Source organism: Saimiri boliviensis, chromosome 2, assembly GCF_048565385.1.
Source record: "Saimiri boliviensis isolate mSaiBol1 chromosome 2, mSaiBol1.pri, whole genome shotgun sequence".
NCBI classification, from domain to species: Eukaryota; Metazoa; Chordata; class Mammalia; order Primates; family Cebidae; genus Saimiri; species Saimiri boliviensis.
In genome coordinates, this window is record NC_133450.1 from 30294930 (window position 1) to 30318374 (window position 23445).

General features: G+C 39.4%; 1 protein-coding gene across 15 annotated transcripts in view; it reads left to right on the top strand.

Annotated features, from left to right (window-relative positions):
- The window catches only part of NUMB (NUMB endocytic adaptor protein), a 185986-nt gene that overhangs the window by 43312 nt on the left and 119229 nt on the right, over positions 1-23445 (top strand). For 4 of the 15 annotated variants that reach the window (XM_074393015.1, XM_074393018.1, XM_074393017.1 and 1 more), the window contains one exon: positions 7688-7730. The exons of the other annotated variants lie outside the window; for them this stretch is intronic. The gene's annotated coding sequence lies outside the window, so the exon portion shown is untranslated. The remainder of the gene's footprint in view (positions 1-7687; positions 7731-23445) is intronic. 15 annotated transcript variants of the gene reach the window in all.

Here is a 23445-nt window from a genome sequence, read left to right on the forward strand (position 1 = left end):
AGGAAAAAGGAAAAAGACCAAGGAAAAAGCTTTCTTATTAGTGATTCCAGCAAGTCACTTGCAATGTCCCAAGGGCCAAAATTGGGCCATATGGTTGGTCACCTCTAGCTGTTTTCATCTTTTGGCCTCTGTAATGAAAGGCAAGGAGGGAGTAGGGATTTGGGAATGGCTTTTTGAGTAGCCAGTTAACATCTGTCAGTTACATGATTACATTTATTTTATATCAAAATCGTGTTCATTTGACTTCAATTTGACGTTAAGCACATAGGTGCTTTATTATTAAGTAATATTTAACTGGGTATTGTGGAGAACAAAAGGACTAAAAATAGTAAAGATAATTTTAAACTTAGTTGTGAAGGTGAGCTTTTGATAATGCAAAGTGAAACTTGGCTTGAACCTTGGAACCTTGGGCAAGTTATTAAATTTATAAGCCTCTATTTCCTCATCTGTAAAATGGAATTAATAATATTTGACTTTTAGGGTAATTGTGAAGTATGAAGGAAATAATTTATATAACATACCTAATACTATGCCTGTTACATTGGAAGTGCTACAGTGGAAGATATTTTAATTGTTTGGTTTATGAACATGGGGGTAGAGTGAGAGAGCATAGACTTTAAGGTAGACAGATGATATTTGATTCCTAGTTACACTACATAGTTGTGTGTTTTTAGGCATATCAATTAATCTCTCTAAGATAGTAATGTAATGTGTAATCTCTGAGTCTCTGAGGATTGTTAGAAAGATTAGGTGTTATATGTATATTGCAGTAATTTATGGGCTCTCAGTAAAAGGTATCTGCTCCTGCTATTTTTAGTTATTTTTATGTTTTAGGATCCATGTAACAGGGAATAAGTCGCTTAATTTACTCTAGAAATTCATTTGTGATGAAAGATATATTGTTGATTAGTAGTATTTTTCTTCATCTTTTGAAGAAAAAATAGCCGCAGAAACTGGATTTGAATTATTTTTCACCATGATTAAAAAATTTTTGGCCAGGTGCAATGGCTCACACCTGTAATGTAATCCTCACACTTTGGGAGGCTGAGGCAGAGGGATCACTTGAGCCGAGGATTTTGATTCCAGCCTGGGCAAACATAGTGAGACTTTGTCATTACAAAAAAATTCTAAAAATTAGCTGCACGTGGTCCAAGATTCTCATGAGGCTGAGGCAGGAGGATTGCTTGAGCCCAGGAGTTTGAGGCTGCAGTGAGCTCTGATTGCACCCCACTGCTCTCCATCCTGAGGGACAGAGTGAGACCCTGTCTCAAAAACAGATTTAATCTTACATATTTTGTTAGTGGTTTCCATTGTACATATGGATGTGCTCTGATGCTTTTGACATGAAACTTCCAGTTCTGTACATCTTTGTTTTGTTTGTTTATACCAATTAGTCATTATTAGTTCATGAGTACCATCCCCTGTTTTGTTTGTTTGTTTTTGTAAGACTTAATTTTTTTAGAACAGTTTCAGATTTATGGCAAAATTGAGCAAAAGCAGAGAATTTCCATATATCTATTGCCCCCACAAACCCACAGCCTTTCTTACTATCAACATTCCTTACCAGAATAGTACACAGGAGTTATGAGAAAAATCAAACCAATACAACTCAATATAACACAGCACCTCTGCTCACCAATATGTGTGGGGATTTCTGTCTGCTAGCAACCAGACAATTCTTTGGCAGACACCAACTGGATATCCTACATTTTTAACTCAATTCTGACCTGATTTACCTGGAGATAACATCAGGTACCACAGGTTGAGGGCTCAGTCCCACAAGGCTGTTCCCTACTTCAATTGCAAGCCCCAGGTTGTATCCTGTACTTGTGGCTGATTAGCCATAAATTGGGGTTACCACAGCTCTCTCTTTTGGTTCAATTAATTTGCTAGACTGGCTCACAGAACTCAGGGAAACACTTCATTTACATTTATTGGGTTATTATAAACAATTTTCCTGCCGCAGCCTCCCAAGCAGCTGGGATTACAGGTGCCACCACATCTGGTTAATTTTTGTACTTTTTGTAGAGACATGGTTTTCTCCATGTTGACTAGGCTGGTCTCAAACTCCTGGTCTCAAGTAATCCACTGGCCTTGGCCTAACAAAGTGTTGGGATTACAGGTGTGAGCCACCACACCTGGCCTGTTTGTTTATTTTTTAGAGACAGACTCTTGTGTTGTCCATGCTGGAGTGCAGCAGTGTAGTCATAGTTCACTGTAAGCTCAAACTCTTAGCCTCAAGCAGTTCTCCTTGTTGAGCCTCCAGAGTTGTTGGAATTACAGATGTGAGCCACTGCATATGGCTAAGGCTTTTTTTTTCTGTCATATTTTCAATCTACAGTTGGTTGAACCCATGGATATGGAGGGCCAACTGTATTTAATATGCTTAATGTAAGTATGTGCTTATTTATTTTTATTTTTTTTTTTGAGACAGAGTTTTGCTCTTGTTACCCAGGCTGGAGTGCAATGGCGCGATCTTGGCTCACCGCATCCTCCGCCTCCTGGGTTCAGGCAATTCTCCTGCCTCAGCCTCCTGAGTAGCTGGGATTACAGGCACGTGCCACCATGCCCAGCTAATTTTTTTGTGTGTTTTTAGTAGAGATGGGGTTTGACTATGTTGACCGGGATGGTCTCGATCTCTTGACCTCATGATCCACCCGCCTCGGCCTCCCAAAGTGCTGGGATTACAGGCTTGAGCCACCGTGCCCGGCCTGTGCTTATTTTTGAAATATGTTCATGTTGTTTTGTGTATATGTGTTTTTAATCTGAATAATGGTATTATGCTCTGAATCTCATTTATTTTTGATCAAAAAAGGAATTATGCAAGCACATACTGTTTTGTAAATCTAGTTTACAACAACTGACTAACACAAATAGGGCTGCTGTGAACAACCTTATGCATATATCCTACTGATGGGTGCAAAAGTTACTTTAGTATATACCAAGAAAAGGAATTGCTGACTTGTGGCCCATACACATACTTAATTTCACTAAATATTGCCAGGTTGTTTTCTAGAATGGTTGTATAGGTTATGCTCCCACCAGTAGTGAACTAGGATTCCCATTTCCTTAATTACTCACCAATATTTGGTCTTATCCATCGATTCAGCCTTATCAATTGGATTGGAATACAGAAGTATATTATTTTATATTTCTGTGATTGAGAGTGAGGTTGGGCATCTTTTCATTTACTTGTTACCATTTGGGTTCCCCTGCTTGGTGACTTAAAAAAAAAAACCCAAATAATATACATTTGTTGTAGATATTTTTGAAAATACAAATAGGCAAATATAAAAAGATCGTCTGTAATACCCTAATCTAGATATAATTGCTATTAACATTGGCTATATCTTTCTGGTTTTTAAACACACACAAACACACACACTCATAAACAAATATGTATTGTTTATTAATGGGATGATACAGTTTTCTTACATTTTTTTCCTTTCACAATAATTTATGACCATTTCCCCATGTTGTTAGACATTTTAAAATATCACCATTTGATAGGTACATACTTCATTTTAAAGCTTTAAATTATTTACTCTCCTAGTGTGGGATATTTACACTATTTTTGTTTTTTTTCTCATTAACAATTTGGTGAACTGTTAACCAAACCTACGGTTTTATGTGGCAAAGCTAGAGGGATTATATTCCTGCTCCTTTTGTGAAACTGGGTTTTATAGCACACACATTGCAGGCTGTCTTAGGCTATTTTCCGCTTGGATTCTAGGACAGCTGGTAATGCTTCATTTTGTAAACAGACACATCTAACCCTTGATGCTCCGGGGGTAGAGTTCAGAGTCTTCTCAGTTGGGCCTTTATCATTCTTTCTTTTTCTACTTTGTCAAGGTCAGGTTAACATAGAGAGAGTGCAGTAGTAGACTTGGTCTTAATGTTTAAATATCAGTGTCCTCTCTAGAGGTGGTGTAAAACTTCAACTATACTATATATATATGAAAGTACTATATCTATGTGTGTATGTGTGTATGTGTATATATGTATATATATGAATGTGTGTGTGTGAATATTTAATGACCAGAAAGATATAGCCAATGCAAATAACTTCATTTTTAGTTGTTAATAGATTATAAAAGTAAGAATGCTCATAAAACAATTAAGAAAATACAGGAAGCCATTAATAAAATTCCTATAATTCTTTTACCCAAAGATAACTGCTTAATTGCCATTTTGCCTTAAATCTTTTTAGATTTTAGGCCGGGCGCGGTGGCTCAAGCCTGTAATCCCAGCACTTTGGGAGGCCGAGGCGGGTGGATCACGAGGTCGAGAGATCGAGACCATCCTGGTCAACATGGTGAAACCCCGTCTCTACTAAAAATACAAAAAAATTAGCTGGGCATGGTGGCACGTGCCTGTAATCCCAGCTACTCAGGAGGCTGAGGCAGGAGAATTGCTTGAACCCAGGAGGCGGAGGTTACGGTGAGCCGAGATCGCGCCATTGCACTCCAGCCTGGGTAACAAGAGCGAAACTCCGTCTCAAAAAAAAAAAAAAAAAAAAAAAAAAAAAAAAAAATCTTTTTAGATTTTTTCCTACGTGGTGTGCTTGAGCCAGTTAGCACTACCTGATCAGAGCCAATAATTAAGAAATTATGCAAGCCTAAATTGTTGATAGCTTAATGTTAGCAATGGTGGGATTAGCTACATCAGTGAATTTCACAAATTGTACAAAGCGGGGCTTCTTTCGCCCTGCCGAATTCCTCCCCAAGCCAGCTTATCAGTACATCACTGCATATATCTATTACATCGATATATATAGATCTTCATTTGTAATAGCTTCATAGCAGTCCATTGTTTAGATCAGTGATGCTCAGTGTGGTCCTTGGACCAGAGATACCAGCATTACTTGGGAATTTGTTAGAAGTGCAAATTCTTGGCCTCCATTTAGACCTACTGAGTCAGAAACCTGGTTTGGGGGCCCAGGAATCTGTGTTTTGTTTTGTTTTATTTTTGAGATGGCATCTCACTCACTCTGTTGCCCAACCTGGAGTGCAGTGGTGCCATCTTGGCTCACTGAAACCTCTGTCTCCTGGGTTCAAGCATTTTTCCTGCCTTAGGCTTCTGAGTAGCTGGGATTACAGGTGTGTGCCACCATGCCTGGCTAAATTTTTGTATTTTTGGTAGAGGCAGGGTTTCACCATGTTGGCCAGGCTGGTCTTGAACTCCTGACCTCAAGTGATGTACCCACCTCTGCCTTCCAAAGTGCTGGGATTACAGGCGTGAGCCACTGCACCTGGCTGCAATCTATGGTTTTACAAACCCTTCAGGTGACTCTGATGCATGCTAAAGTTTGAGAACCACTGGCATAGATGTATCTTAAATTACCTGGTTGATCTGATGATTCTGTATGAAATATTCCTCAATATATGTTCATTTTAAGCTCTTTAGTTGAATATCGCATAACTCTATTCTAAAAAGGCTGGTGGCTCACCACTGTCATCCCACTACTTTGGGAGGCTGAGACAGGAGTATCACTTGAGCCCTGGAGTTTGAGACCAGTCTGGGCAACATAGCAAGGTCTTGTTTCTCCAAAACCAAAAACTAGACAGGCCTTGTCGTGTGCACTTGTAATCCCAGCTGCTCTGGAGGCTGAGATGGGAAGATCCCTTGAGCCCAGGAGTATGAGGTTGCAGTGAATTATGATTGTGCCACTGCACTCCAGCTTGGGCAGCAGACAGGAGTATGAGGTTGCAGTGAATTATGATTGTGCCACTGCACTCCAGCTTGGGCAGCAGAGTAAGACCTTGTTGCTTAAACACACACACACACACACACACACACACACACACACACACACACACACCCTAATAATTAAAATAAATAGATGGATAGATAGGCAGGCTGGCTAGGTGTGGTAGCTCATGCCTGTAATCTCAGCACTTTGGGAAACTGAGGCAGGAGGATCACTTGAGTCCAGGAGTTTGAGGTTATAGTGAGCTATGGTTGTGCCCCTGCACCCCAGCTGGTTGACAGAATAAGTCTCTGTCTCTACAAAAAAATAAAAATAAGAAATTCACTAGGCATGATGACATGTGCCTATCTTTGAAAAATAAAAAATAAAAATGAAAAGACTATACTAGTTTTCATTCCTACCTGAAGTTGACATTAACTCCAATTTAGGCTTATTTTCCATGTATAGAAGAAACAGCTATGTTAAGGATTTTATTTCTCTTTCAGCTGTGTCTGTATCCACTAGCCATTCTAGAACTCAATTCACCTTCACTGTCTTCAACAATAACACATTTTTTTTTTTTTTTTTTTTTTTGGAGACGGAGTTTCGCTCTTGTTACCCAGGCTGGAGTGCAATGGCGCGATCTCGGCTCACCGCAACCTCCGCCTCCTGGGTTCAGGCAATTCTCCTGCCTCAGCCTCCTGAGTAGCTGGGATTACAGGCACACGCCACCATGCCCAGCTAATTTTTTGTATTTTTAGTAGAGACGGGGTTTCACCATGTTGACCAGGATAGTCTTGATCTCTCGACCTTGTGATCCACCCGCTTCGGCCTCCCAAAGTGCTGGGATTACAGGCTTGAGCCACCGTGCCTGGCCTCAACAATAACACATTTTAAGGTTATTTCCATTTTTAAAAAGAGGACAGCTGAGACCAGGAAAAACTATGCTTTGCCTGTAGAACACCTAATGTCATATGTAGCTATACATATGAATACCTACTTTTAATCCCTGTTTGAATGATTAACCTGTGTTTCATTCCTCATCTCTCTGATGTTAATTCGTCAGATTAACATCATTCTGAAATAACTCCTTTTAAATTTAGTTTAATTTAAATTTTAATATTTTATTATTTTACAGACAGAGTCTTCCTCTGCCGCCCAGGCTGGAGTGTGGTGGCAGCATCATGACTTACTGCAGCCTTGACCTCCTGGGCACAAGCAGTCCTCCTACCTCAGCCTCCCAAGTAGCTAGGATTATTGGGACACACTACCTGCCAGGCTAATTTTTGTATTTTTTGTAGAGACGGGTTTTGCTATGTTGCCCAGGCTAGTCTCGAACTCCTGGGCTCAAGCAGTCTACCTACCTCTGCCTCCCAAAGTGCTTGGATTATAGGCATGAGCCACCATGCCCAGCCAACATCCCTTTAAAATGTACTAAGATTCATTGCAGCATTTATTAACAGTAGCCAAGATACGGAATCAACCTAAGTGTCCATCAACAGATGAATGGATAAAGAAATGTAGACTGTGTGTGTATGTGTGTATATACATCATGTGTAGCTATACTTATGAATACCTACATTTAATCCCTGTATTTATTACTGTATTAGAGACAAGGTCTAACTCTTAACCATAAGTTAAGATTAAATGCAAAAAGAATATTAACACCCACTTGCCTAAGCTGGAATTACAGCCACATATCACATACACACACACACACACACACACACACACACACACTCACTCACTCTCTCTCTCTCTCTGTCTCTCTCTGTCTCTGTGTCGCTCTGTCTGCTGCCCCCCCACCCCCGCAATACTATTCAACCTTAAAGGAGGAGATCCTTTTATTATTGTATGATTGTATTAGAGATAAGGGCTCACTCTGTTGCCTAGGCTGGAGTTAAAGCCACCTGTAACACACACTTACACACACACACACACACTCTCACACTCTGAAATACTATTCAACCTTAAAGAAGGATATCTTTTCATTTGCAGCATTGTGAGTGAACCTGGAGGACATTGTGCGAAGTGAAATAAGGTAGGCATAGGAAGACAGCGTGGCTTTATTAAAAAAATTATAAACATTGCCAGATACTAACATTGACTTTTATTCTGAATGTAAACAAGAAAGAATAAAAGAATGTGAAATGTTACTTTTGGCTTCAAATGAAGACATGCATAAGCAAAAACAAAACAAAAAACAAATCTTCATGATCTCACTTACAAGTGAAGTCTTAAAAAGTCAAATTCAGAAACAAAGTAGAATGATGGTTGCCTGGGCTTAGAGAGGAAGAGAGGGAAGTGGGGAGATAAAGGTCAAAAGATACAAAGGGTACACAGTTTTGGTTAGGATGAATAAGTTCTGGAGATCCCTTGTATAACAATGGTGACTATAAGTTAATATATTACATAAAGAGAACAGAGTGTGGTTACTTGTGCCTGTAGTTCCATCTACTCAGGAGGCGTAGGTGAGAGGATCATTGGAGCCCAGAAATTCAAAGCTGTGGTGAGCTATGGTCACACCACGGGCTCTTCAGCCTGGGCAACAGAGTGAGACAATCTTTTTTTTTTTTTTTTTTTTTTTTAAGAAAACTGCTAAGACAGTAAATCTTAAATGTTCTCACAAAAACAAAATAAGTTTGTGAGGTGATAGATATGTTAATTAGCTCAATTTAATCATTTTACAATGTATATCAAAACATCACATTGAATCTTGTAAGTATGTAATTTTTATTTGTCTGCCGGGGTATGGTGGCTTATGCCTGTAATCCCAGCACTTTGGGAGGCTGAAGCAGGTGGATCACCTGAGGTCAAGAGTTTGAGACTAGCCTGGGCAACGTGGTGAAACCCTGTCTCTACTAAAAATACAAAATTACAGGAGCATGCCTGTAATCCCAGCTACTTGGGAGACTGAGGTGGGAGAATTGCTTGAACCTGGGAGGCAGAAGTTGCATTGAGCCAAGATCACACCATTGCACTCCAGCCTGGACAACAAGAGTGAAACACCATCTCAAAAAAAAATAATAATTTTTATTTGTCAACTATACCTTAATAAAAAATAAATTTAAAAATTAAATTTACAAAGTTAAGATTAAATGCAAAGAGTATTGAGACCCACTTACTGTGACAGTTGCTACTAATGGTGCCAAGCTGTTAGAAGAGAGGAAAAGATCCCAGCAAAAACTTGTTCTTCTTGGCTCAGAGAGACAATAAAATGAAAGTGTTTATTTTAAAGACTTTTATTAGATTAGAAGCCAGAATTCATAAGTATTGGTGAAGAGAATAATAATTTAGGCAGATTTGCCATATTTCATTGGCACTGATTATTGACATGTAGTATTTTTTGGTTTTGCATTGATACTAAAGAGCAACTGCAAACATTAAAACTGGTTGTTATTCCAGGCTTCATCCTTAAGTGACTTTTTGCTTGAATGAGTGCTTTGGACACAAACTGCTAGTTTTATGATGGCATTAGAGTCTGTCAAATTGCCAATCTTCCAGATTTATACAGCCTCAGAAATCATTTGATTTAATTAAGAATTCCATGATTTTGTTCTTATTGCTATCTCCAAAGTTTATGTTCTTGACCTGACAATTAGTTGTCAGAGTTACTGCTCTGAAGAAATAGTGAATATTGCAATTGGAATGATAGCCCCCTTATTTTATAACTCATCTTACTTTCCACTACAGAGTCGTAGACTGGATAGCTGTCTAGCCTTAGTCAGGCCACTTCATTTCTCTGTGCTTTTGTTTTCTTACCTGTAAAATTGGGCTGCTGATAACCATCTCAGAAGATTATTAACAGGATTAAATGCAATATGATATATAATGTGCACAGCACCATTCACATAGACACTTAGTAATTTATAGATTTATTTCAACTTCTCAACTTCTCTTAATATGAGTAAATGTTCTTCACAGGTACCTGTTGATATTTCCTCTCCTCACCAGTAGTTGTTAGCCTTTTTGGGTCTTATCCTTCTTGCAGAATCTGACATAAGCAGTGATCCCCCTTCCCAGAAAAATGCACATGTCTATTAAACTTTGCCTGCAACTTTGGGACTTCATAGCACCTCCCCCACCCCCACCCCCCCACCCCCCGCAAAAAAAAAAATCCCCCAATCTCATCTATGGACCAGGTTAAGGATCCTCTTCCCCTTGGCAGACTTACTCAGTTTCCTAGCTTTGGTTGTCATCTCAGTGTAGATGGTTCCTAATCTATTTTCTTTCTTTTGTCCTGCTACCTGCCAGACACTTCCATGGGATCTTAATATAATAGAGATTTAATCAGTGAATGGAAGAGTTAATTGCAACATTTAATAATTGTTATTATAGGCCAAATAAATATATAATTCTGTGTGGCTAGATTTAGAGATCTATGTTGACTATAAACTACAGCTAATAAAGTTAAATCAGGTTAGATATTGAGTAAGGCACAACTGTCTAATTTCCTGAGGTATTGATTAAAGCACACTTGTGAGCTTGTGAAACAGTTTCGGTCACAGTTCCAAGTGTGGTAGCCTTTTTCAGATTGCAGGCTGCCAGCCACAATGTCATCTCATCTGAAAATCTCCTATTTCTCTTTCAAATGTTATCATGGAGACCTAGGTGTTATTAGAGCCTTTTGCATTCAACTTTTTCACCCATTCACAGTTTTAGTTAGAATTCTTATAATTGTGGGAACAGAAACCCATTTTAAGGAGGAAAAATAGTTATTGGCTTAAGTAATTGGACAATCTAATCAAACCTGATAGAGCACAGATTTAGGGGCAAGAATGACTTTCAGGGGCTTTTACTTTGATCCCATGTTTCTCAACTCTGTTTTTCTTTGCCTCTTGGCCTTCTCCTGACATGAGTTCTCTCCATGTAGTCAGGAAAGATGACTGCAAGCACCTCCAGTTTACATTGGTTGTATAGTTGCAATCCTACAGAAATCAAGGTAATATTTCCGCATCATGTAAAAAAAAAAAAAATTCCTGGGGAAGACTTTGGACCGGCTTGGGTGATTTAGTTAATGTTCCCTGCACTTACTCCTCTTCCATATATACATAAAATGGGTAGGAGTAGTTCCTCAACAGAATTGGTAAACAGTTGTACAACAGTCTTCCAGGATTATTTTATAATAAAGTATTTGAGTAGAACCCAATTCTCCTCTTGAAAATAGTAGTCTTTTCATCTCTTAGGACATTTAATGAAATTACCAAAAAACTACAACTCCTCCTGCCTCTACCTGTTGGTATTACTTGATTGCTGAATTACTTATATAAATAGTTCTCAAAATGTCCACTACCTACAGGCTTGTTAGTAATGCAAATGCTGGGCCCTTACCCCAGACCTGCTATGTTAGAAACCTTAGGTGTGAGGCCCAGCAGTCTGCATTTTTATTATTTTTATATATGCTAAAGCTTGAGAACCACTGACTTACATCATGGATGCTCACTGCTGTCTGAAATAGGAGAAGGAATCATCATTGTGAGAGTAATTAGTGGTCTTATTATTGACAATAACTGATAAAAACAAATAATAAAAGCCTGACAAGTGCAACTGAAAATGATTTATTGTTTTTGTTTTTGTTTTTCCTTTTAGATATTTGTGTCCATGTGATGGAAATGATTTTTTAAAATTTAAATTTCTGTAAGATTATTATCTGTATAATTCATTTCAGTTCTCTTTAAGGAGATGTGTTTCTCCAGCTTTTTATGATGCAGTCATTTAAAAAAAAAAAATAGGATTTTTTTCGGTGCCATTTATATACCAGTGAGACCAAATATGTTTATACACCATGGTTTAATTTCTTTTTTTTTTTTTTGAGACGGAGTTTTGCTCTTGTTGCCCAGGCTGGAGTGCAATGGCGCGATCTCGGTTCACCGCAACCTCCGCCTCCTGGGTTCAGGCAATTCTCCTGCCTCAGCCTCCTGAGTAGCTGGGATTACAGGCACACGCCACCATGCCCAGCTAATTTTTAGTATTTTTAGTAGAGACGGGGTTTCACCATGTTGACCAGGATGGTCTCGATCTCTTGACCTCGTGATCCACCCGCCTCGGCCTCCCAAAGTGCTGGGATTACAGGCTTGAGCCACCGCGCCCGGCAGTTTAATTTCTTATACAGTCCTATGAAATAGGTCATGGTATTATATCCCCATTGTTGCTGAAAAGAAACCAAGGCTGAGAGAGGTTTAAAAAATTAGCCAAGGTAGTGGATCTAATATAGAGGAAAAATAGAGTTTGAATGTATATAGTCAATAAGCATTATATTTAGGGCCTATGGTGTTCTGAAACCTGTTGTTAAGTATCAAGAACCTAAAAATACTTAAGACCGGCCAGGTGCTGTGGCTCACATCTGTAATCCTAGCACTTCCGAAGGCTGAGGTGGGTGGATCACCTGAGATCAGGAGTTCAAGACCAGCCTGACTAACATGGTAAAATCTTGTCTCTACTAAAAATACAAAGTTAGCTGGGTGTGGTGGCACATGCCTGTAATCCCAGCTACTCGGGAGGCTGAGGCAGGAGAATCACTTGAACCTGGGAGACGGAGCTTGAAGTGAGCTGAGACCACACCACTGAACTCCAGCCTGGGTGATAGAGTGAGACACTGTCTGTCTCCAAAAAAAAAAAAAAAAAAAAGTAAGATCCTTGTTTTTGTCCTCAAGGAACTCTGTCTTATAAATAAGACAGTAGGGTAATGATTCCTATAACAAAGGTATCTCAAGAGTGATTTGGGAAACAGTAGAGGGAACATCTGACTTTACTTTGGAGGATTGGGGAAGGCTTCAAAGAAGGAGTGAATCTTTGATGTTTAAATAGATAACATTAAAAATTCCTTTGATAAATACAAAAATCTCATTTTACTTTTATGTTTAATAAAATTTCAAAATAAATTAATTACTGTTTCTAAAAGCAAATCAAAGCAATGATAACTTTGGAATTTTTTTTCAAACTACATTTGCCCTCTATTCCAGTATACTAATGTGTTCTTGGAGGAGGGGCTCCTTTTAGCACTTTAATAATTTTTTTTTTTTTTTCCTGTGGCAGAGTTTTACTCTTGCCCAGGTTGGAGTGCAATGGCATAATCTCTGCTCACCGCAGCCTCTGCCCCCCACCCTGGGTTCAAGCAATTCTCCTGCCTCAGCCTCCCGAGTAGCTGGGATTACAGGCATGTGCCACCACACCCAGCTAATTTTATATTTTTAGTAGAGATGGGGTTTCTCCATGTTGATCAGGCTGGTCTCAAACTCCTGACCTCAGGTGATCCACCCACCTTGGCCTCTCAAAGTGCTGGGATTACAGGTGTGAGCCACCATACTTGGCCCAGCACTTGATAATTTTAAAAGCTACATCGTATGCCATGGCTTAGATATACCACAATCTATTCAACTAGTTCCCATTTTCTGATGATTAAGCTTATAATTTTTACTATCACAAATGGTACTACAATAAACATTCTTTTACATTCACCTTTGTATACTTGTATCATGACCTTAGTATAGCTCCTTGAAATAAAATGTTGGACCAGATATTTCTGTCATGGATTTATATTTTTTCTTTTGTCATTTGTCATTTTCCTTTATTTTTTAAAAATGCTCTTTACATGTTTTTATAACATGGGTTATGTTACAGTGTTTTTTGGTATATTTGTTTCATTTTTAAGTATATAAAATGTAGATTAAGTTTTTGGTGGTCTTTTGGCACATAAACCTCTAGGATAAGGTGATGTACATAACCTGTGTGTCTCTGATAGTATGATTTAAGGTAGTACATTGGAGAGGAACGAATGCAGGTAGAAATCAGGAGAAATACATTATTATCCCATTTTAAACAGTAACTATTGAATTATATAATTTCAAAGTCATTTTCTTCATATGTGTATTTCCCTCTCTTTGAACACAAGAATAGTACTAGCTTTAAGCTTTTGCCCTCCTTATAAAATGAAGAAAAGGTCCGGACGCAGTGGCTCATGCCTGTAATCCGCGCACTTTGGGAGGCTGAGGCCAGCGGATCATGAGGTCAGGAGATTGAGACCATCCTGGCTAACACAGTGAAACCCTATCTCTACTAAAAATACAAAAAATTAGCTGGCCATGGTGGTGCAAGCCTGTAGTCGCAGCTACTTGGGAGGCTGAGGCAGGAGAATTGCTGGAACCCAGGAGGCGGAGGTTGCAGTGAACCAATGTCGTGCCACTGCACTTTAGCCTGGGTGACAGAGCACAACTTTGTCTCAGTCAATATGAAGAGAAGATATGTATAATGCAGAGATCAGGGACATGAAATGATATAGTCAAGGGTTTTGTTTTGTTTTTTGAGGGCAGGAGTCTTGCTTTGTCACCCAGGCTGGAGTGCAGTGGTGAGATCTTGGCTCACTGCAACCTCTCCCTCCCAGGTTCAAGCGATTATTCTGCCTCAGCCTTCCGAGTAGCTGGGGCTGCAGGCTCAAGCCACCACATCCAGCTAATTTTTGTATTTTTTATTAGAGACGGGGTTTCCTTATATGTTGGCCAGGCTGATCTCAAACTCCTGACCTCAAGTGATCCTCCTACCTCAGCCTCCCGAAGTACTGGGATTATAGGTATGATGAGCCGCCATGCCCAACCTCAAGGTTTTATAGTTTGAATGTAGCTGGTTAAATGTGTACCTGTCAACTTTCTTCCTTAATATTTGATTTACAAATGATTAAAAGCTTAAAACTGAGTTATCAGATCCACAATAAAGAAACAACGTTGATTTTTAAATTATATCAGCCATAGGTCTAGCTGGAAAAAAAATGATAATAACTTTATTCTGTATAAATAACTTGTTCTAATAAACACCAGATTTACTTCCTGCTATAATACAATCATTAAAAGTTTAAATTTTATTTGACTTCTTTGAGTTAAATATTTCCCCACAAGGAAGTTCTATCTTACAAGGAAGAGGTTTTCTAGAATTTTAGTTTTAGTGATATGATTTCTTCTATTGGAATTTTTAAGTTATCAGTATATTCTCACTTTGCTAATAAAGATACACCCGATACTGGGTAATTTATAGAGGAAAGAGCTTTAACTAACTCAGAGGTTAGCATGACTGGGGAAGCCTCAAGAAACTTACAGTTGTGCCAGAAGGGAAAACAAACATGTCCTTCACATGGCAGCAGGAAGGAGAAATGCCAAGCAGAAAGGGGAAAGCCCCTTGTAAAACCATCAAATTTTGTGAGGTGTGTTTTTTTTTTAATTAAAAAAACTCTCTCGTAGCACTTCAGTATCCTTTCTTATCCTTTTCTTTACCCCAAAGGGGATATGATACCATGACTTATTTCATAGGATTGTGTAAGGAGTTAAACCATCGTGTATAAATGTATCATTTGCTATCATGAGAACAGTAGCGTGGGGGTAACCGCCCCCATGATTCCCTCCTGTGACACATGGGGATTATGGGAATTATAAGAGGAGATCTGGGTAGGGACACAGCCAAACCATATCACTTAATAAAATGCCTGATAGATTGTCTTTCATAGTTTTTCCTTTGCCTTTCTACAATCTCAGTGATTAGAATTGGGCTGAAAACAATACATCAAATTCTCAGCAAAATCCTTATGGGTTGCTGGCTACTGAGGGTCTTTAAAATCTGTAGAGTTCACTATATAGAACAAATTTTGAATGAGAATTTTCTTTATTTCTATTGTGTTTTGTTTTTCTGTCAGAATTTCCTGGTAGTTAAGGCTAAGGGATTTTCTTCTTGTGATCAGGAGCCTAAGGGAGGGTTATTGAAAGTCTTTTTTCTTTGTGGTATGTGCTTACCACGCAGAGTAGTCACTGTATTCCAATAAAAGAACCTATTGCCAAAACACCCACTAGAGCAGAAGACTGACCTACTTAATGCTGACAAGTTAAAGAAAAAAAAAAAATCTGGAATTGTAGCAGCAGTGGATCAACTTCTTTCTCTGGTGGTATATGGGTAGGGGTAGAGAAAAGGATAAGAAAGGATATTGAAGTGCTACAGTAGAGTAAGTAAAAAGTAAATATTTAATTACCTGCAATCTATTAAATTAAAAGCTGTATATTTCTTACAATTTGAAGGTTTCTGAAATACAGCAGTTCTTTGTTTTTTGAGATGGTGTCTCACTATGTTGCCCAGGCTGGAGTGCAGTGGCTATTCACAGTTGCCATCGTAGCATGCTATAGCCTCAAACTCCTGGCCTCAAGTGATCCTCCTGCCTCAACAATAGCTGAGACTGTAGGCTTGCACCAGTCATCCTGGTTTACAGTAGTTCTTAAATCACTTGAAACTAGTTTTTAAAAATAGCTTAAATCTCTTTAAACTATTTAAAAAAATTGGAGGCTCCTTGGACTTTCGTGGTAATAATCTTGAAAAGCCCACTACTTAAGCCAGCATTTTATCAGTGTACAGTATTTCAGAATCTATAGATACTAAAATAAAAATACTGGCTAGAATTTAGAATACTTATTTGTAGTAATTGTGAGCCTTAAGTATGAAACTCATTTTTTCCATTGCAACCAATTTTTTGTTTATTCTGAATGTTACTACCATCTAAGTTTTAGAGCTGTGCCTTTCATTACAGAAACCACCAGTGGGCAGGCACGATGGCTCACACCTGTAATCCTAGCACTTTGGGAGGCTGAGGCTGGTGGATCACTTGAGGCCAGGACTTCAATACCAGCCTGGCCAACATGGCAAAACCCCATCTCTACTAAAAATTCAAAAAATTAGCCAGGTGTGGTGCATGCCTGTAATCCTAGCTACTTCGGTGACTGAGGTACAAGAATCGCTTGAACCTGGGAGGTGGAAGTTGCAGTGATCTGAGATCATGCCACTGCACTCCAGCGTGGGCTACAGAGCAAGACCCAGTCTCAAAAAAAAAAAAAAAGAAAAAGAAAAAAAGCCGTTAGTCATATATAGCTATTTTGATTTAAATTAATTAAAATGGAATAACTTTAAACATCTAAGCTAGGCTCAGTGGCTCACACCTGTAGTTCTAGGATTTTGGGAGGCAGGAGGATCACTTGAGCCCAGGAGTTTGAGATCAGCCTGGGCAACAAAGTGAGACTCTGTCTCTACCCAAAAAAAAAAAAAAAAAAAAAAAAAAAAAAAAAATTGCTAGTATGCATCTGTAATCCCAGCTACTTGGGGAGGATAACTTGAGCCTAGGAGGTCGAGGCTGCAGTGAGCTAGGATCACCACTGCATTCCAGGTTGGGCTACAAAGTGAGACCCTGTCTCTAAAAAAAATAAAATAAAACTTCAGTTCCTCAGTCAAACTAGCCACATTTCAAGTGCTTGCTGGTTCATGGCTATCATATCGGATAGCATGAAGATTGAACATTTTCATTTCAGAAACTTAAGGACCAGGCGTGGTGGCTCATTTCTATAATCCCAGCAGTTTGGAAAGCCTAGGCGGGTGGATCATTTGAGGTCAGGAGTTCAAGACCAGCCTGGCCAACATGACAAAACCACATCTCTACTAAAAATACAAAAATTAGCCGTGCGTGGTGGCGTGTGCCTGTAATCTCAGCTACTTGGGAGGTGGAGTCATGAGAATTACTTGAACCTGGGAGGTGGAGATTGCAGTGAGCCAACATCATGCCACTGCACTCCAGCCTGGGTGACAGAGCCAAACTCTATCTCAAAAAGAGAAAAAAAATAAAGTTCTATTGAATAGGACTATTGTGAAGGCTGCCACTTCTGCCATGCTCTGCTTCAGGGTTCCCCTTGGTACTGTTGTCAGCTGTCATGGGTCAGATAATTTTTTGTTGTGGAGGGCTCTTCTTATAGGATGTCAGCAGTATCCCTGGCCTCTGCCCATTAGAATCCACTGAGTCTTGATAACCAAAAATGTCTCTAGACATTGCCAATTATTTCCTGGGGAGCAAAAATGACCCCCTCTTGAGAACCACTGATCTACTTACATATATTAGTTCTGTTACCAGTTAGCTTTTGCTGCATAAAAAGCTTAGTGGTTTAAAATATAGTAGTGTTGGCCGGGTGCGGTGGCTCGTGCCTGTAATCCCAACCCTTTGGGAGGCTGAGGTGGGTGAATCACCTGAGGTCAGGAGTTAGAGACCAGCCTGGCCAAGATGGTGAAACTCTGTCTCTACTAAAAATATAAAAATTAGCTGGGCGTGGTGGCAGGCACCTGTAACCCCAGCTACTCATGAGGCTGAGGCAGAAGAAAAGCTTGAACCCAGGAGGCAGAGGTTGCAGTGAGCCAAGACCACACCACTGCACTCCAGCCTCGGCAACAAGAGCAAAACTCCCTCTCAAAAAACAAAAACAAAAACAAAACAAAACAGTTGCGTCCCCCAGTATCCTTGGTTTTGCTCTCTGTGGTTTTAGTTACCTTAAGTTAACTGTGGTCTAAAACTGTTAAATAGAATATTTATAATAAACAATGCATGAGTTTTAAATAATGCATGATGAAATCTTATGCCAACCCATTCTGTCTTGCCTGGGATGTGAATTGTCCCTTTGTCCTACATATCTGTGCTGTATATATGCTACCTACCCATAAGTCACTTAGTCACTTGCTGAAGTGCTTGTGTTTAAGGTCAATAGTGGCCTAATGCTACATCACAATGTCTGTGTCATTAACCTCACTTCCTCTCAGCATATAGGCCCTTTATTGTCTCATAACATCGAAAAAAGAAGGATGGGTACAGTACAAGAAGATATTTTGGGAGAGACCACATTCATGTGGTCTCAACTTCTATTGTAGTGCATTTTTATCATTGTTCCATTTTGTTATTATTTTTGTTAATCTCTTATTATACCTAATTTATGCATTAGGCAGTATATACGGGGTTTAGTATTATCTATAGTTTCAGGCATCCACTGGGGATCTTGGAATGTATCTCAAATGGAAAAAGGGGGACTACTGTAAATCATTTAATAGTTCATTATTCTGTGGATTGGCGGTTTGGTTTGGGCTATGTTGATTTCTGTGCTTTGCTGGAGGTTTGGCTAGGGTCAAATGATATAGAATAGCCTCACTTTAAATGTTTGTTGTTGACAGGCTTTTTGCCCAGGGTAGTGATGGGGGAGCTTTTTCTCAGTGTGGCCTCTGCAGCAGACAGGTTTATTCACCTGATGATTTCAAGGTTCTAAAAATATCAAGAGGCCAGGTGCAGTGGCTCAAGCCTGTAATTCCAAGCACTTTGAGAAGCTGAGGTGGGCAAATCACTTGAGGTCAGGTGTTCGAGACCAGCCTGGTTAACATGGTGAAACCTCATCTCTACTGAAAATACGTAGCCAGAAATCGCTTATACCCAGGAGGCAGAGGTTGTGGTGAGCCGAGGTTGTGCCACTGCACTCTAGCCTGGGCAACAAGAGCGAGACTCCATCTCAAAAAAATAAAAAATAAATAAAAGTAGCAAGAGAGGACAAACCCAATGTGCAAATGCTTTTCAAGTCTCTGTGGTATAACATTTTCTAATGCTCCATTGGTCAAAGCAAGTCATAATGGCCAAGCCCACATTCAAGGGGTAGAGAAATAGATTCTATCTCTTGATAGGAGGAGTAGCAAAGTCACATTGTGAAGGGATGTGCATAAATAATGGGAAGAATTATTGTGGCCAGTTTTGCACAAAATCTATCATTATTTTCTGGGAATACAAGGACCTGACAGCCCTTTCATTCCATTTATCATTTTCCTCTTGTCTTTTTGGCTTGTGCTCATTATTGTTATTTTTTAAATTACAGTTATTTGGCCAGGCCTGGTGGCTCACATCTGTAATCTCAGCACTTTGGGAGGCCAAGGCAGGAGGATCACTTGAGTTCAAGAGTTCAAGACCAGCCTAGGGAACATGGCAAGACCCCATCTCTACCCAAAAAAAAAAAAAAAAAAAAAATTAGCCAGGCATAGTGGCATGTACCTGTAATCTCAGCTACTTGGGAGGCTGAAGTGGGAGGGTCCTTTGAGCCTGGGAGGCAGAGGTTACAGTTAGCCAAGATCACACTATTGCATTCCAGCCTAGGTGAGAGAGCCAGACACTGTCTCAGTATGTATATGCATACGTGTGTGTGTGTGTGTGTGTGTGTGTGTGTGTGTGTGTGTAGTTATTTAATTTTATGCATTTATTTCATTTTCTTGTATGTATGTATTCTTGATTCTTTGCTGTGTTACTGTGCTTCCATCTGGGATTATTTTCTTTCTCCATAGCACCTTTCTTTTAGTGTAAGTATATTGGTAATGAATGTTCCGTTTTTTTCTGAAAGCATTTTTAGAAAGTTTATCTTAATTTTAAAAGGATCGTTTTATTGGGCATAGAATTCCAGGTGGTAGTTTTTTTCTTTCAGCATTTTAAATATATCATTTTATTGTCTTCTGACTCCATTTTTTCTATTTTATTTATTTATTTTTGAGACAGAATCTCACTCTGTCACCCAGGCGGGAGGGAGTGCAGTGGCATGATCTTGGCTCACTTCAACTTCTGCCTTCTAAGTTCAAGTGATTCCTCCGCCTCAGGCTTCCTAGTAGCTGAGACTACAGGAGCGTGCCACCATGCCTGGCTAATTTTTGTGTTTTTTGTAGAGACAGGGTTTTACCATGTTGGCCAGGCTGGTCTAGAACTCCTAACCTCAGTGATCTGCCTGCCTTGGCCTCCCAAAGTGCTGGGATTACAGGTATGAGTCACTACACCCAGCCCTCCATTGTTTTTATTAGAGAAGCAGTATCTTTGGGTTTTAGCAGTTTTCAGTAAGATGGTTCAGACATGATTTTCTTGGTATTTAAGATGTTTGAGGTCCATAGATCCTCTAGAGTCTGTAGCTTGACATCTTCTGTCAGGTTTGGAATATCTCTTCTGATACTGCTTCCATCTCATTCTTTCAGTTCCCTTTGGAATTCTAGATAACTGTATGTTAGATCTTTCTCTGCATCTCATATGTCTCTCATGCTCTTTTTTGTATTTTATATATTTTTTTCTTTGTGCTCCATCTAGATATTTTCTCCCGACTTTTTTCTAGTTGAGTTAATGTTCAGTCTGCTATTAAAAGCATCTCGCATATTGTTTTATATATTTTTTAGTTCTCAGTTTTCAATTTAATTCTTTTTTGTTTTCATAGATTCTAGTTCCCTGGTGAAATTCTCATCTTGTCCTCTGTTTTCCTGAACATATTACTCACAATTATTTGAAGTCTGTGTGTGGTAATTAACAACATCTGCATCCTTGGATCCAGATCTTTCTGTTTTTTTGGAGAGAGAGTCTTGATCTGTCAGTCAGGCTGGATTGCAGTGGCACAGTCTCAGCTCACTGCAACCTCTGCCTCACAGGTTCAAGGGTTTAAGCAATTCTTGTGCCTCAGCCTTCCTCCTGAGTAATTGGGATTACATATGTGTGCCACCACGCCTAGCTGTGTTTTTTTGTGTTTTTAGTAGAGACAAGTTTTGTCATGTTGGCCAGGTATGTCTCAAACTCTTGGCATCAAGTGATCTGCCCACCTCAGCCTCCCAAAGTGCTGGGATTACAGGCGTGAGCCACCACGCCCACCTCCTGTTGGAACTTTTCCTGTTGTCTTCTTTTTCTTTTGATTTTCAGTCATTTGGTCCTGTCTCCTAGCATTCCCAGTCATTTAAAAAATGAATGTCAAGGCCGGGCGCGGTGGCTCAAGCCTGTAATCCCAGCACTTTGGGAGGCCGAGGCGGGTGGATCACGAGGTCGAGAGATCGAGACCATCCTGGTCAACATGGTGAAACCCCGTCTCTACTAAAAATACAAAAAATTAGCTGGGCATGGTGGTGCGTGCCTGTAATCCCAGCTACTTAGGAGGCTGAGGCAGGAGAATTGCTTGAACCCAGGAGGCAGAGGTTGCGGTGAGCCGAGATAGCGCCATTGCACTCCAGCCTGGGTAAGAAGAGCGAAACTCCGTCTCAAAAAAAAAAGAATGTCAAACATCATATATGGGAAATAATAGAGGCTCTTTATGGTGATACTATTCTCTAGAGAGGATTTGGTTTTCTCCTGTTGGTAGCTAAAAGTAGGAGTAGATGACATTGTTTCAATATGGGTTTGAGATGATCTGTGGCTTCATTTTATGCTTCTCAAAGGCTGGTTTAAATCTAGTTTCCACTTCAAGAGTATTGTATTTCAGAGGTACCAGATGGATTCCTAGGTTATGTGTCAGGGCCTCTCCTTCTTGGCATGTCCTGGATGCTTAATTTTTCTGTGAGACTGCTTAAAGTTCTGAACTCAGGGGGCGGAGGTTGAAGTGAGCCGAGATTGCGACATTGCATGCCAGCCTGGGCAACAAGAGTGAAACTCCGTCTCAAAAATAAATAAAGAAAGAAAGAAAGAAAGAAAGAAAGGCACTTTGCCTTCACATGTTAGGATTTAGTAAATACCTAGAGGGCAAAAGCAGTATAGCATGTATAGGCTGTCTTTTCTGTGATTATTTTTATTTTTATTTTTTTCTGGGATTTTAGCTCCTCAAATCCTGCCTGTCTTGGTAGCTGTGAACTCTAATTTCTGTCACTGTGAGGTTTCCAAAAGCTCTGGTTTGAAGCTAGTTGCTCCAGCAGAAAAAAAGTATTGGAGAATGTCAGCCTTAACTCTGCATTTTCTTTTTCTCTGGTAGTTTGGTCTATCATTTCTTAGTTGCTTTATTTATTTGTTTTTATGTCCAGTTTTTATTGCCAGAAGAATTGGCCTGATGAAAGCTATTCTATAATAATTGGTAATGGATACCTCTACTTATTAATTCATTTTTAAATAATAATTTTTAATAAAACATATTAAACAATTTTAAGCATATATTAATCACTGCAGTGAACAAAACATATGAGGATTCTGCCCTCATGCAGCTTATATTGTAGGGAGGAGAGGTACCTTTATTTAAAATTGTGATAGGAGACATACAGTGTTATTAACTTATAGCGGTAGCTGGCTTAGTTAGGGTGAGGGATGGTCAAGGACAGCTACTTTGAGGAAGTGATATTTGAGCAGAGCTCTGAAGGATGAGTAGAATTAACTTAGGGAAAAGTAGTAAGTTGTTAGAACTATGTATGTTTTAGAGACCTTGAAGGGAAAAGAAATATGGCAGGTTTAAAGCATCAAAGAAGCTTGGTCTGATAGGCAAGGGCTAAATTGTGTCCAGCTTTATAAGCCATATTAAGGATTTTCTTACCTTTTTAAATCTTTTTCTTCCAATTCTGTTCTGATCATTGGTCTGACTCTAGTATACATTCTCTTCAGTGTCTCCGGTCCCAAGACAGAGATATTTATGTAATTACTTATTCTATAGAAATATATTAGGTACATTTTATAGATAAGGTTCTAAATTAGGTACTAAGGTTAATTAAAGATGTGGAACACTGCCTTTAGGTTTATATAAACCTGAATTTAAATATTAGTTGTCTTATTAATTGTGTTTCTTTGGAGCAGTTATTTAATATCTCTGAACCTGAATTTTCTTGCTAGTTAAATCCTAACAATAAAAGTGGTAATAGAAGGATTAAAAGAGCTAGTTGAGGCCAGGTACGGTGGCACACGCCTGTAATCCCAGCACTTCGGGAGGCTGAGTTGGGCAGATCACTTGAGATCAGGAGTTTAAGACCAACATGGGGAAACCCTGTTTCTATTAAATATAAAAATTAGCTGGGTGTGATGGCATGCAGCCAACTACTTGGTATTACATGGTAATCCCAGCTACTTGGGAGGCTAGGGCAGGAGAATTGCTTGAACCCTGGAGGTGGAGGTTACAGTGAGCTGAGATAGTGCCACAGTATTCCAGCCTGGGTGACACAGTAAGACTCTGTCTCAAAAAAATAAA